Here is a 14,055-nt window from a genome sequence, read left to right as displayed (position 1 = left end):
GTAGTGGAAGTGACAAGATAGAGTAAGAGTCTCCTTTTGTGTAAAGTCTCCACACATGAACTGAAAAGGGCTGTAATGTATCTGACAGAACCAGAGGTCTGAGCAGTGCTTTGATTTAAAAAAAAAAAAAATTAATTCTTGAACTTAATTAAGTTAAAAATAGGACTGAGAAGATAGCATGATGGCTATCCAAAAATACTGCCAGGTCAGTGGTTCCAATGTCCCAGGTTCAATCCCCAGCACCACCATAAGCCAGAACTGAGCAATGCTGTGTTTAAAACTGAAAATAAAATAAATACTCAGCTTTTTAATAATAATGAAGTCACCTTCTTCACCTCCTTTTGGATGGAGCTTGAGGGAATCATGTCAAGTGAGATAAGCCAGAAAGGGAAAAGTGAAAAATGAATGACCTTATTCATGGACAGAATTTAAGGAATAAGGACAGAAAAGGGAAACAAAGTAAAACTGGGACTGGGTGTACTGAACCAAAGGACTCTGATGAAGGTGAGAAAGGAAATTGAAGGTGGTCAGGCGGTATTGCAGTGGGTTAAGCGCACACGGCTCCCCACCTGCAGGGATGTCGCTTCACAAGTGGTGAAGCAGGTCTGCAGGTGTCTATCTTCCTCTCTCCCTCTCTGTCTTCCCCTCCTCTCTCCATTTCTCTCTGTCCTATCCAACAATGACGACATCAATAACAACAACAATAATAACTACAACAACAATAAAAACAGCAAGGGCAACAAAAGGGAAAATAAATATATTTTTTTTAAAAAAAGAAAAGAAAGACAGAGAAGGAAACTATTGGTTGGAAGAACAGCCAATGAGAGCACCTGTTATTAACCTGTGTGCTGCTGGGTAGGGGAAGCGCTTCAGGCCTTGAATCCCTGCTGTTCCCTGTGATTTTATCAAGATGAGTTCCATCAGCACGGGGTATGACCTGTCAGCCTCTACATTCTCTCCTGATGGAAGAGTTTTTCAAGTGGAATATGCTATGAAAGCTGTGGAAAATAGTAGTACAGCTATTGGAATCAGATGTAAAGATGGAGTTGTCTTTGGAGTAGAAAAATTAGTCCTTTCTAAGCTTTATGAAGAAGGTTCCAACTAACGACTTTTTAACGTTGACCGACATGTTGGAATGGCAGTAGCCGGTTTGTTGGCAGATGCTCGTTCTTTAGCAGACATAGCAAGAGATGAAGCTTCCAACTTTAGATCGAACTTTGGCTATAACATTCCACTAAAACATCTTGTCTAGAGTGGCCATGTATGTCCATGCATATACCCTCTACAGTGCTGTTAGACCTTTTGGCTGCAGTTTCATGTTAGGATCTTACAGTGCAAATGATGGTGCACAGCTTTACATGATTGATCCATCAGGTGTTTCATACGGTTACTGGGGCTGTGCCATTGGCAAAGCCAGGCAAGCTGCCAAGACAGAAATAGAAAATCTTCAGATGAAAGAAATGACCTGTCGTGATGTTGTTGAAGAAGTTGCAAAAATAATTTATATAGTGCATGATGAAGTGAAGGATAAAGCTTTTGAATTAGAACTCAGCTGGGTTGGTGAATTAACTAAAGGAAGACCTGAAATTGTACCAAAAGACATAAGAGAAGAGGCAGAGAAATATGCTAAGGAATCTCTAAAGGAAGAAGATGAATCAGATGATGACAATATGTAACATTTACATCTATTTTTAAATTTCTAATACAATCCTATGTATCTATTTAGCCCTGTGGATTACTGCATACCCATTGACCAATTTTCATTAAAGTTTTGTCTTGTAAAAAAAAAAAAGAAAAAAAGAAAAGAAAGGAAATTGAAGGGACAGAGGGTGGCTAGGGCTTTCAGGTCCTGGTGCACAGTGATGGACTGAATTTGGGAGTGAGAGTGGTTTGCAGATACCTATCTTGGTGAGATAAAAAATTGTACCCATCTGCCAACAGCTGGGCTGTAAACAATTAAGTTCTCAATAAAAAAATAAACAAATAAGTAAATAAATAGAAAAGTGATCTAAAAAAATAACAAACTGGAGTTGGTGTATTGCACTAAAGTAAAAGACTCTGGGGTGGGTGGGGGGACGGTTCCGGTCCTGGAACATGATGGCAGAGGACCTAGTGGGGGTTGTATTGTTATGTGGAAAACTGGGAAATGTTATGCATGTACAAACTATTGTATTTACTGTCAACTGTAAAACATCAATCCCCTAATAAAGAAAAATTTTAAAGAAATAAATAAAAATAACAAAATAAAATATCCCATCACATTGAGCCCTTCCACTAGAGCCTTAAATAACACCCTGGTATGTAGAAGCTATTATTTCCTTTGTGGCCTGGGAGGTGGCGCAGTGGATAAAGCATTGGATTCTCACACATGAGGTCCTGAGTTTGAACCCTGGCAGCACATGTACCAGAGTGATGTCTGGTTCTTTCTCTCCTCCTGTCTTTCTCATGAATAAATAAATAAATAAATTCTGTAAAAAAAAAAAAAAAAAAAAAAAAGAACAGCCCCATGTTCCCAAGGAAGAAGGTTGAGTAGCTGTGGTTCCATCTCACACAATGTCTCCACCCCACCCCCTACACACACACCCTGGTAACCAGGTCATAGGCCAAGCTCCTTTGGGTTAGTTAGAGGTCCCCTGGGGGCCTCGGGCTGGAAAGCCTGAACAACCAGCCAGGGAGAACCAGCCTCCAGGGCCCACTCAGCCCCAGGCCCCAAACAATGATATATTTTTTTCAATTTTCTCACAGATTATATATATTCCCCTCCAGATATTCATTTTGTGCTTTTTGACCAGGATAAACTGAAAAATAATAGAATCCAGAAGGGAAAGAGATAGTCATTTGTCCAGCCTGGATTGCAGTGCTGTCACTAACCCTCCCCCAAACCCCACCCCATCCCTGGGGACAAGATGTCAGGAACAAGTAACCAGGCCAGAGCAGTGTGGGGCCAGGGTGGTTTGGGGGCACCTCACAGCACCCTAGAGCACCTCAGCCCTGGCTGCTTCCTCTCAGTCAGGGGCATGGAAAGAGCCCGGGTGGAGCCAGGATCCCAGAGCAAGCCTAACTCACTCACTCACCTCCTTTTACTTTTATTCTTTTTTGTGCTACCAGAGCTACTGCTGGGGGGAGACTTGCATGGCTCCACGATTCCTGGCAGTCAAAAATTTTCTTTCTTACTCCCCCCTTTTATTTGATAGTGTAGAGAGAAATTGATGAGGGTTGGAGGGATACGGAGAAAGACCAGAAGCTTCCCCCCTGCAGGTGGGGACCAGGAAGGAGCTTGAACCCAGATCCTGCCCCATGGTAACATGTACACTCAAGCAGATGCACAACTCCTGACCCCATTTTTCTTTCTTTCTTTCTTTCTTTCTTTCTTTCTTTCTTTCTTTCTTTCTTTCCTTCTTTTTGTTAGAGGATGAGAGACTGAAGAAGAGGGAAAAGAAAAGAGGATGAGAGAAGGAAAGGCACCTACACCACTCATAGATCTTTCCCCCTAGGGGCAGAGATGGATGACTTGCACCCAAGTCCTTTTATATGACAATGTGTGCACTCCACTTGGTGAACCACCACCTGGGCCCTCACTTTCCTTTTATAGACTTGATCCCCTCGTAGTCCTCCGAATGGGAGCAGTAACTCCTCAGTTGTCTACCTAAACAGCAGAGAGATTTGTGTTAGCTGGACATGGGAGATGTGATTCCAGGCACACAGGCAGCATCCAGGCCCTGATGTCCCTGGTTTCTGTCACCCACATTCCCTTCCAGATTCTGCACCTCCATTCCCAAACCCTCGAATCCAGTGGCTGGACTTCTATAGCTCCAGTATCCTGTCTGCCATAGAAAGACTACCCACTGAGAATGGGCAGTGGCACACCTGGTAGAGCACACACATTACAGTGCTCAAGGACCTAGGTTCAAGCCTCTAGTCTCCACCTGCAGAGGGAAGCCAATGCTACAGGTCTCTCTCTCCCTCTCTCTATTTCTCTCTCCCTCCCTCTCACTGCCATCTTCCTGTTCCTTCTCAATTTATGTTTGTCTCTATTTGAAGTAAATATATATTTAAAAATAAAATATTTGGGGGGCTGGGCAATAGAGCAGTGGGTTAAGCTTATGTAGTGAGAAGAGCAAGGACAGATGTAAGGATCCTGGTTTGAACCCTCGGCTCCCCACCTGCAGGGGGGTTGCTTCACAGGTGATGAAGCAGGTCTGCAGGTGTCTATCTTTCTCTCCCACCCCTTTCGATTTCTTTCTGTCCTATCCAACAATAACAACATCTATAACAACAATAACAATAACAGCAAGGACAACAAAATGAGAAAAAATGGCCTCCAGGAGCAGTGGATTTACAGTGCAGACACCAAGGCCCAGCAATAACCATGGAGGCAAAATATATAAAATAAAATATTTTTAAAAGTTTAAAAAAAATAAAGATTGCCCAAGTCTATGACCATACCACCCTGAGCACATCCTATCTCAGCTGAAAGACTACTCAAATGACCCCCTTTCTTCTGAAAAATCATGGAAAAAGGCAAAGTCTCAGAATATCATTAATTTGGGAGAGAGCCCAGCCCTTTGGGAAGTCCTCCCCCAATGTCTAACTCAAATCTACTTTGCCGCAGTGCACTTGCTTGATGTTTTGTTTGTTTTGTCATTATCAAGGTTTCACTGCTCCGGGCTGATTTTTTTTTCTGATACAAAGAAGCAGGGGCTGAGCTGTGGCACACCGGGTCAAGTACACATAGTGCTAAGCAAAAGGATTGGGGTTGGAGGCCCTGCTCCCCACCAGCAGGAGGAACACTTCATAGGCGGTGAAGCAGGTCAGCAGGTGTCTATCTTTCTCTCTTGCTCTCTATCTCCCCTCCTCGTTCAATTTCTCTCTGTCCTATTGAATTAAAACAGAAGGATGAATATGGGATGATCTCACTCTCAGGCAGAAGTTGAAAAACAAGATCAGAAAAGAAAACACAAGTAGAACCTGAACTGGAATTGGCGTATTGCACCAAAGTAAAAGACTCTGGGGTGGGTGGGTAGGGAGAATACAGGTCCAGGAAGGATTCAGAGGACCTAGTGGGGGTTGTATTGTTGTATGGGAAACTGGGGAATGTTATGCATGTACAAACTATTGTATTTACTGTTGAATGTAAAACATTAATTCCCCAATTTAAAAAAAAGTGAAAAAAAGAAAAGAAAACAACAATAAGGGCAACAAAAGGGGGAAAAATAGCCTCCAGGAGCGGTGGATTCATGATGCAGGCACCGAGCCCAGCAATAACCCTGGAGGCCAAAGAAAGAAAGAAAGAGAAAAAGAAAAGAAAAGAAGGAAAAAATGGCCACCAGGAGCAATGGATGTGTAGTGCTGGCACTGTGACCGAGTGATAACCCTGTAGGCAAAAGAGAGAGAGAGAAGGAGAGAGGGTGAAACACACAGCATCAAGTTCTCTCTCTCTCTGTCACACGCATACACACACACACACACACACACACACACACACACACACACACACACACACACACACAGTGTGGTGGGGGCCTAACTCAAACCTGACAAAACAGGTGCCTTCCCAGGTGAGCTATCTCACTGGCCCTGTGCTTGGCCCTAATCTTAATGTGATCAGGCTGACCAAGGACGAGCATTTCCTGTAGAGCAGAAATTCTCTTTCCCAGTCCTCCCTTCATGGAGACGAAGCGGACTCGTGAATTATAAAGGACCCTAGACTCCGGGGGACTCTCAGTAAAGCGCATGTTACTGTATGCAAGGACCAGGATTTAAGCGCCTGGTCCCCCTCTGTAGGGGGGAAGCTTCATGATGCTTGAAGCATGGCTGCAGGCATCTCTCTCTTCTCTATCCCTCTTCCCTCTCATTTCTCTTTGTCTCTACCAAAAAAGGGAAAGAGAGAGAGAGAAAGAAGGAAAGAAAGGAAGAAAGGGAGGAAGGATGGAAGGAAAGAAGGAAGGAAAGAGGGAAGGAAAGAAGGAAAGAAGGAAGGGAGGAAGGAAGCTGGGTAGACAGCATAAGGGTTATACAAAAGATTTTCATGCGTGAGGCCCTCAGATCGCAGGTTCAGTCCCCAGCACCACCATATGCCAGAGCTGAACAGTATTCTGGTCTCTATTTATCTTAGTCTATATGTCACTCTCACTAAAATAGAGAAATAAAAATTTTAAAAAGAAAGTAAAGACAACTGGGAGCAATGGATTTATCATGCAGACACTGAGCCACAGTGATAATCCTAGTAGCAAATAAAATAAAATAAAACAGGAGCCATGTGATGGCGTACCTGGTTGAGTGCACATGTTACCATGTGGAAGGACCCAGGTTTGAGACCCTGGTTCCCACCTGCAGGGGGAAAGCTTCATGAGTGGTGAAGCAAGGACTGCAGGAGTCTCTCTGTCTCTCTCTCTTCCTATCCTCCCATTCCTCTCAATTTCTGGCTGTCTCTCTCCAATAAAAATAAAGATAATAAAAAATTTTAATTTAAAAAATAAAACAAAACAAAATAAAAAGGAGTTAGAGTTCAAGCAGCAGTTTGACAAGTCTCTGGCTATGTGACCTTAGCTAACCTCTAGGAACCCACCATACCATGGAGCTCAGAATCCTGTCTTGCCTGCCTCCAAGACTGTTATAAGAAGACAAGCAGGCCTTCTCTCAAAGACTTCCGGATGGCACAAAAATAAACGGAGATAATCCCTTCCGTTTGGAAGGGTGCCTAGCTCCCAGAAGCCTGCCTCCATCTCCCACACCCCAACTCCAGACTTCCTGCCAAGGGTGAGCTGCTATCTGACTGTAGCATGAGGGAGGTGACTTGAAGGAGAGGAGAGGGTCGGCTCACTCTCCCATAGTAATCAGTGGTAATCCTGCAGCCTGGCCTGTCGTCTCACTTCCAGCAGTGGGGATGCAGTGGCCTCATCATCTGTCATTAACCGGGGCTCTTCTGACGGCTCAACTGTAGAACATGATTGCAATAACCCTGGCAGAAGGGAATCATTTTTCTTTTGTCACTTAACTCCAGTTCTGTTGCAGAGAGACAGATACATGAAAGGGGGGAAAGACAGGTTGACATACAGAGCCAGAGGGAGAACTGTGAATGAAGGTGGGAGAAAGAAGCCTCATTGGGAAGCAAAGAAAGGGGAAAGGAGTTGGGGAGGCTGTGGGGGGGCATTGCATGGGGACCTGAACCCGTTCTCTGCCTGTGGTTCCCACTGTGGCTTATTGCCCTGATCCCGCCCCCTGCACCACAGTAGATGTGCGTGCTCAGAACAAGATGGCCCTGAATGGGCAGGCCAGGAGGCTCTCTTGGGCTGTCCCCCCTCACTCAGCTTGGGGGCCTTGTGTGAATGAACAAAGTGCCCAGGGTTGAGATAGGGAAGGGTGAAAGGAGGAGCCCTGTGCCTAAAAGAGCTTTAATTTTCCCAGGATGAAGCACAAAGGGGCGATGCAGACAGGCACAGGGCTGCACACCCAGCTCCGCCACATCCTAGTGTGGTGGCACTGCTGACCTTCCTTGGCCACGATGTTCTCGGCTAAGCAACAGTGCGCATCGAGTGTGTCGTGCTCAATGCAGTGCAAGGCACATAGTGATAAATGACAGAGCTGGCAAATAGCTCACCTGGACAGTGGGACGCTTTGCATGTGTGTGACCCACCACACTGAAGGAAATTTCAGTGACAGTGGTCTCTTTCACTCTGTCTTTCCCTCTCTGCCTTCTCTATTTCTATCAAAGAAAAGAAATAAAGGGGGGACAGGAGGTGGCACACCTGGTTGGTCCCCATCTGCAGGGGGAAAGCTTCACGAGTGGTGAAGCAATGCTGCAGGTGTCTTTCTGACTCTCTCTCTATCTTCCCCCTCCCCTCTCAATTTCTCTCTCTCTCTCTCTCTAGCTAGTAAATAAATAAATAAATAAAATATTTAAAAAAGAAAAGAAATAAAGGGAAGGGAAATGGAAGGGGAGGGGAGGCGAGGAAAGGAAAGGGGCATGGCTATGAACCTGTGTTCAGATTTCTCAAGGTCTGACTCTGCCAGCCCTGGGGAACACCCCACCCTACCAGAAATGTCCAGCAGAGACAGGAGGAGAGTCACAAAAGGACCTTGGCAGAGAGTGTGATACGATCCCAGGATTTCACCAGGCGTCCCAGGAGTGAGCAGAGCAGAATTTCAGAGCCAAAAACGTAAGCGTGTCAAATATAAAACATTAATTCCCCAATAGAGAAGTTAAAAAAAAAAAAACAAAAAAACCCACTTAGTTGGGCAAAGTTAGGAGCACAGCGCTACCTGCTGGTCAATCATGGAAAGACCTAAGAGACCTGCTGGAAGAGGGAGGGTTTGCTTCCCATCCTCAGAGGAACAACTTTGTGGTTCTGCTCAGAAAGGTACCAGACAGCATTCTTGGAGCCTTCTCTTTGCCTTGAGGCCCAGGAGAAAGTATCAATCATGTCAAAGTGCTCCAAACTGGGGAAGTTATAGAAATGACAGCCAAGCACAACTGGTAAAGCACACAAGTTACTATGTGCAAGGACCCAGGTTCACAACCCTGATGCCCACCTACACAGTGGAGGCTTCACAAGCAGTGAAGCAAGGTGCATATTGCTATCTATCTATCTCTCTATCTATCTATCTCCCATATTTCTCCTTGATTCTTTGTCTCTATCAAAATTAAAACTAAAATAACAAAATAACCAAAAAGCTTAAAAATAAATGGCAGCTCTATCATCTCAGTCAACACATTTCCTTCCCTCCAAACATCACACTCAGGACTGAGAAGGGAATATCTTCAACTCAAGTCAACAAGGTTCTGCTGGGCCCTGCAGGATCTCAGAGAAGAGCAAAACCATCCCTGACCTGGGGTACAATCTGGTGAGGGTGAAAAGGTTAAAACTCAAACCTGTAGTGAGTTAGGGGACCATAAGGCATGCAGGTCTGTGGGAGAGGACAGGGGAGCAGGCGTATAGTTGGGGACTGTAGAAGGTAGAATTTCGTCATGGCTGAAAGGGAGACTCAATTTCTCCAAGGCCCAGGTCTGTGGAGAGGTTACCCCCAGCTCTGCCCAGTGACAGGAAACGCCCTGCCATCTCTGGTTCCCTGTGTTTCTCATCTGTGAAATGGGAGGGTGGCACCTACATCTGTGTTCTTGGCCCCCTGGCTCACAGCCCAGTGGTGCCACCTGAAGTTTCTGCTTTCTCATGTCCAAGAGGAAGCCAGCTATTCTGAGATCTGCTAGTGATTCCTCTTTCCCAGGAATGGCAGGCCACCCTTGGGTGAGATCAGAACCTAGGCAGGAAGGGGAGGGCAGTGCTCTCCATCAGGTCAGGGTTTGAGCAGGGACAAGAGGAACCAAACAGCCTATTCTCAGTTCAGGGCATGTTTCAGCTGCCTCCATCCTCAAGTGGCATCTCTTGACAACCTATATATTTCCTCCCATGGCTCTAGATTGTGCCTGGCAGGGTCACCATGGAGCTGACACAGCTCCTGCAGTCCAGTGGCCCTGTACCCTCCATTCACTAGCCCTGCCTGCATTCAATGGTCCCAGCAACATGCATCCTCTAGGTTTGTCTTGCTGTCCCCTGGCTACATAATTCTAGTATATCCCGGCACCCTGAACTTCCCTTAAAAGACACTGCAGAGGAGAGGTTGTTGGTAGTGCACTGGGCTAAGCACACATAGTATGAAGCACAAGGATCCCAGTTTGAGCCCCAGCAAAAAGAAGAAGAAGAAGAAGGAGGAGGAGGAGGAGGAGGAGGAGGAGGAGGAGGAGGAGGAGGAAGAGGAGGAGGAGGAGGAGGAGGAAGAGAAGGAGGCGAAGAAGCAGAAGAAGAAAAAGAAGAAGGAGGAGGAGGAGGAGGAGAAATAATAAACAAGAAAGAGGGGAGGAACTGGGGGCTAGAAACATAGCTTACCTGAATAGTGCACCTGCTTTGCCTTATGTATAACTCAGGTTCAAACCCAGTCCCCACCACATTAGAGGAAGCTAGGGTGTTATGGTATCTATCCTTCTCCTTCTGTTCTTTCTACCTGAAAATCTAGAGTGGTGAATGCCCTGGAGACAGTAAGAAAAAGAGAGAGAGAGAGAGAGAGAGAGAGAGAGAGAGAGGGAGAAAGCTGGAGAGGACAGAGGATGGTTCACCCAGTAGAATGTGCACTTGACCATGCCTGATGACCTGTATTTGAGCCCACTGCCAACATATAGGAGCACCATGTGAAAAGAAAGCCTCACAAACCATGGACCAGTGCTATGATATCTCTTTGTCTCTCATCCCCTATCTAGAAAAATAAAATAAAACAAGAGAAAAGAAAAGAAAAGAATAGTCTGCTAGGAATAGCAAAATCCCACAAGTTCACAGCCTTGGTGTCCAAGAAATAAAGAAAACTGGAACTTGCTTTCTGTGCCTTGCTCCATCTTATCCTCCAGCCTCTTATCCTGGAAAATACATCTGCCACCTTGAACCAGGAGATTGGAATCCACACGTTGTAGTGGGAAGTTAATGAGCTGTGAGGGGCCTGTGTCTGTGAACATTCCAGAGCTCCTCCCCAGTCTGGAGCTTCTACACGGCAGAAAAAGAAACATGTCTCTCTAACAGATCCCTCTCACCACTGTCACTGGTCATCTCCGTCAGTAAGAACATAATGGGCCCCTCTGTGGGCCCCTAAAGGATCTGGCCCTCAATGTTAATCAACAATGGTAGGGAATATTCCATTCTCCAAAGGGAGGTTGGATAGCATACTCTGTCTATCACCTGAGGATGATGGATCCTGAAATTGGTGCAGCCTGGAATGTTCCTAGCTGTGACCACAAAATGCTAGTGAGCTCAGACTTACAGGGATGCAGAGGTTACATAGGCTCCTGTGCTGACTATGGGCCCCAGATCAGATCAATGGGGTTTACAGTTAACAATATTTATATACTTTTTCCATATTTGGGAGCTACTCTCTTCCCTGATCCAGGGTTACCTGCATATTGGATGTTAGGCAGGCACAGGCAAAAACTAGTTGGGTCAGGAGTCAGGCGGTAGTGCAGCAGGTTAAGTGCATACAGCATGAAGTGCAAGGACCAGCATAAGGATCCTAGTTCAAGCCCCCAGCTCCCTGCCTGCAGGGGGGTTGCCTCACCAGGAGTGAATCAGGTCTGCAGGTGTTTATCTTTCTCTCTCCCTCTCTGTCTTCTCCTCCTCTCTCCATTTCTCTCTGCCCTATCCAACAACAATGACATCAATAACAATAATAATAGGGGGTCGGGTGGTGGCGCAGTGGGTTAAGCGCACATGGGTAAGGATCCCAGTTCGAGCCCCCAGCTCCCCACCTGCAGGGGAGTCGCTTCTCAGGCAGTAAAGCAGGTCTGCAAGTGTCTGTCTTTCTCTCCCCCTCTCTGTCTTCCCCTCCTCTCTCCATTTCTCTCTGTCCTATCCAACAATGAACAACATCAACAATAGTAATAATGATAACCACAACGAGGCTACAACAACAAGGGCAACAAAGAAGGGGGAAAAAATGGCCTCCAGGAGCGGTGGATTCATGCTGCAGGCACCGAGCCCAGCAATAACCCTGGAGGAAGAAAAAAAAAACACAACAATAATAATAACCACAGCAATGATAAAACAACAAGGAGAAAAAAATAGCCTCCAGGAGCAGAGGGTTTGTGGAGCAGGCACCGAGCCCCAGCAATAACCCTGGAGGCAAAAACAAACAGACAAACAAACAAACAAAGTAGTTGGGTCATGGGCCCCTTGCAATCTACCTAAAATAGACTTACTAGCTTTTTCAAAAATGGAGACCCCAAATCTCCATCCACAATATTCTTGCCTTTAGGTTCATGATTAGTCAACAATTAGTTTCTATCTTAACTCTTTTTCAGCTACCAGGTTCCAGATGCTACCATGATGCCAACTGGACTTCCCAGGGCAGATGACCCCACCAATGGAGTCCCACCTCCCCAGATTCCTGCTCCATTAGGGAAAGAGAGAGATAGTATGGGAGTATGGATCGACCTGTCAATGCCTACGTTCAGTGGGGAAGTAATTACAGAAGCCAGACCTTCCACCTTCGGCACCCCATGTCCCTGGGTCCATGCTCCCAAAGGGATAAAGAATAGGAAAGCTATCAGGGGAGAGAATGGGATATGGAGTTCTGGTGGTGGGAATTGTGTGGAATTGTACCTCTCTTATCCTATGGTCTTGACAGTGTTTCCACTTTATAAATAAAAACTTTAAAAAAAAAAAAAAAAAGAAAGAAAGAAAGAGAAGAAACATATCTCTTGTCTAAGCCCCGATACGGGCAGATACCCTTCTCCCAGTGGCCACATAGAGGAAACTGGCCTGGGACTAGGCACTCCAGCTGGAGAAGCATCATCCAGAGCAGTTCCAGTGTAAGTCATTTCCAGCACGAAGACCACATGTTAACAGTGACCCTACTCCCACCGCTCAGGTTGCTAAGGGGGCCTCTGGCCTCCCACTTCGCTAGACAAGCCTGGACACTGTGGGCAAGGCATCAGGCTTAGCCTTGATACTCAGTGTAGATGCATTCGCTTCTGAGACTCAGTGCCTAGAAGTTCTCCAGAGAAGTTTCTAGAAGTCAGATTGCCAGGGCTGGGACATAGCTCACCAGATGGAGCACACACTTTATCATGTGTGAAGAAGCAGGTTCAAGTCTGCTTGGGAGCAGAATGCTTAGTACCAGGGGGAAGCTCCATGAACAGTGGAGCAGTACTGTGGTACCTCTCTCTCTTTATCTCTCCCTCCCTCTCTGTCTCCTTTTATTTGAAATTAAAGCACAGGGTGGATTTTGTTGGGAACAGTAGGATCGTTCAGTCAAAGGACTGAGGAAGCCATAAAAAAGGAAAAGTCAAACGAACTCTCTCTGCCTGAAACACTGAGAAAGAGGTAAAAGAGAGGAGAGAAAAAAGACACCTGCAGCATTACTTCACCACTCATAAAGCTCTCTGACACCACCCCTTCCCACCCCCTATCCCACAGGTAGGGACTAGGAGCTTGAACCTGGACCTTGCACATGGTAACATGTATGTCCTAGTAGTATGCCACTGCCCTGCCCATCCTTCTATTTCTAGTTAAGAATCTCAACCAGGAATCATGAACTCACCTTCTATTCTTCTCTCCAAGAGAGAGACAATTTCTTTTTTTAATTTTTATTTATAAAATGGAAACACTGACAAGACCATAGGATAAGAAGGGTACAATTAAAAAAATAGAAGAAGAAGGATACAATTCCCACCATCAGAACTCCATATCCCATCCCCTCCCCTGATAGCTTTCCCATTCTCTATCCCTGTGGGAGTATGGACCCAGGGTCATTATGGGTTGCATAAGGTAGAAGGTCTGGCTTCTGTAATTGCTTCCCCGCTGAACATGGGTGTTGACAGGTCAATCCATACTCCCAGCCTACAGAGAGACAGTTTCATCTACCTCCTCCCCTTCAGCAAAGGGCTCCCAAATCCCATCTCCAGCCCTTATCTTTTCTTTTCTTTTTAAAGTACTTTATTTATTTATTTATTGGATAAAGACAGGGAAATTGAGGTGGAAGGGAAAGACAGAGAGGGAGAAAGAAACACCTGCAGTCTTGCTTTACCACTTGTGACACTCCCTCCTGCAGGTGGGAACCAGGGACTTGAACATAGTCCTTGAGTGTTGTAACACTTACACTCTACAGGGTACTCCACTATCTGCCCAGCTTCCTCCCCTCACCGCCCCCCAAAGCCTTTTCCTCTCCCTGACCTTGGATTCTTCCCAAGGTTATCTCTTCCTGACCTGGAGTTGTTGCTAGTCATCAGCCCCAGCTTGAGTCTGAACTCAGTCCACTAGTGCTGTAGCAGATCTGTGGATGGATGGATACCTGAGGGTATTTAAGAGACTCACCTGGAGTAGGAGGATGTTCCTGGGCTGCCAGTCTCCAAGTCTGTCCCTAGGAAAGGAGCCATAAGGGTGGTTACTAAAAAAGTTTATCAAGGGGGCTGGGCGGTAGCACAGTGGGTTAAGCACACATGGCGCAAAGCACAAGGATCCCAGTTCAAAACCCCCCCCCCCGGCTCCCCACCTGCAGGGAGACCACTTCACAAGCAGT

At 46.0% G+C, this 14,055-nt stretch overlaps 1 pseudogene; it reads left to right on the top strand.

Annotated features, from left to right (window-relative positions):
- The first annotated feature begins 810 nt into the window (after window positions 1-810).
- On the top strand, window positions 811-1,805 carry LOC103124436 (proteasome subunit alpha type-3-like; annotated as a pseudogene).
- The last annotated feature ends 12,250 nt before the right edge of the window (window positions 1,806-14,055 follow it).

The sequence above is a fragment of the Erinaceus europaeus genome, chromosome 13 (assembly GCF_950295315.1).
Source record: "Erinaceus europaeus chromosome 13, mEriEur2.1, whole genome shotgun sequence".
In the NCBI taxonomy this organism is placed as follows: domain Eukaryota; kingdom Metazoa; phylum Chordata; class Mammalia; order Eulipotyphla; family Erinaceidae; genus Erinaceus; species Erinaceus europaeus.
The sequence above is the reverse complement of the archived record's forward strand: the minus strand, read 5'-3'. Positions and strand labels throughout refer to the sequence as shown.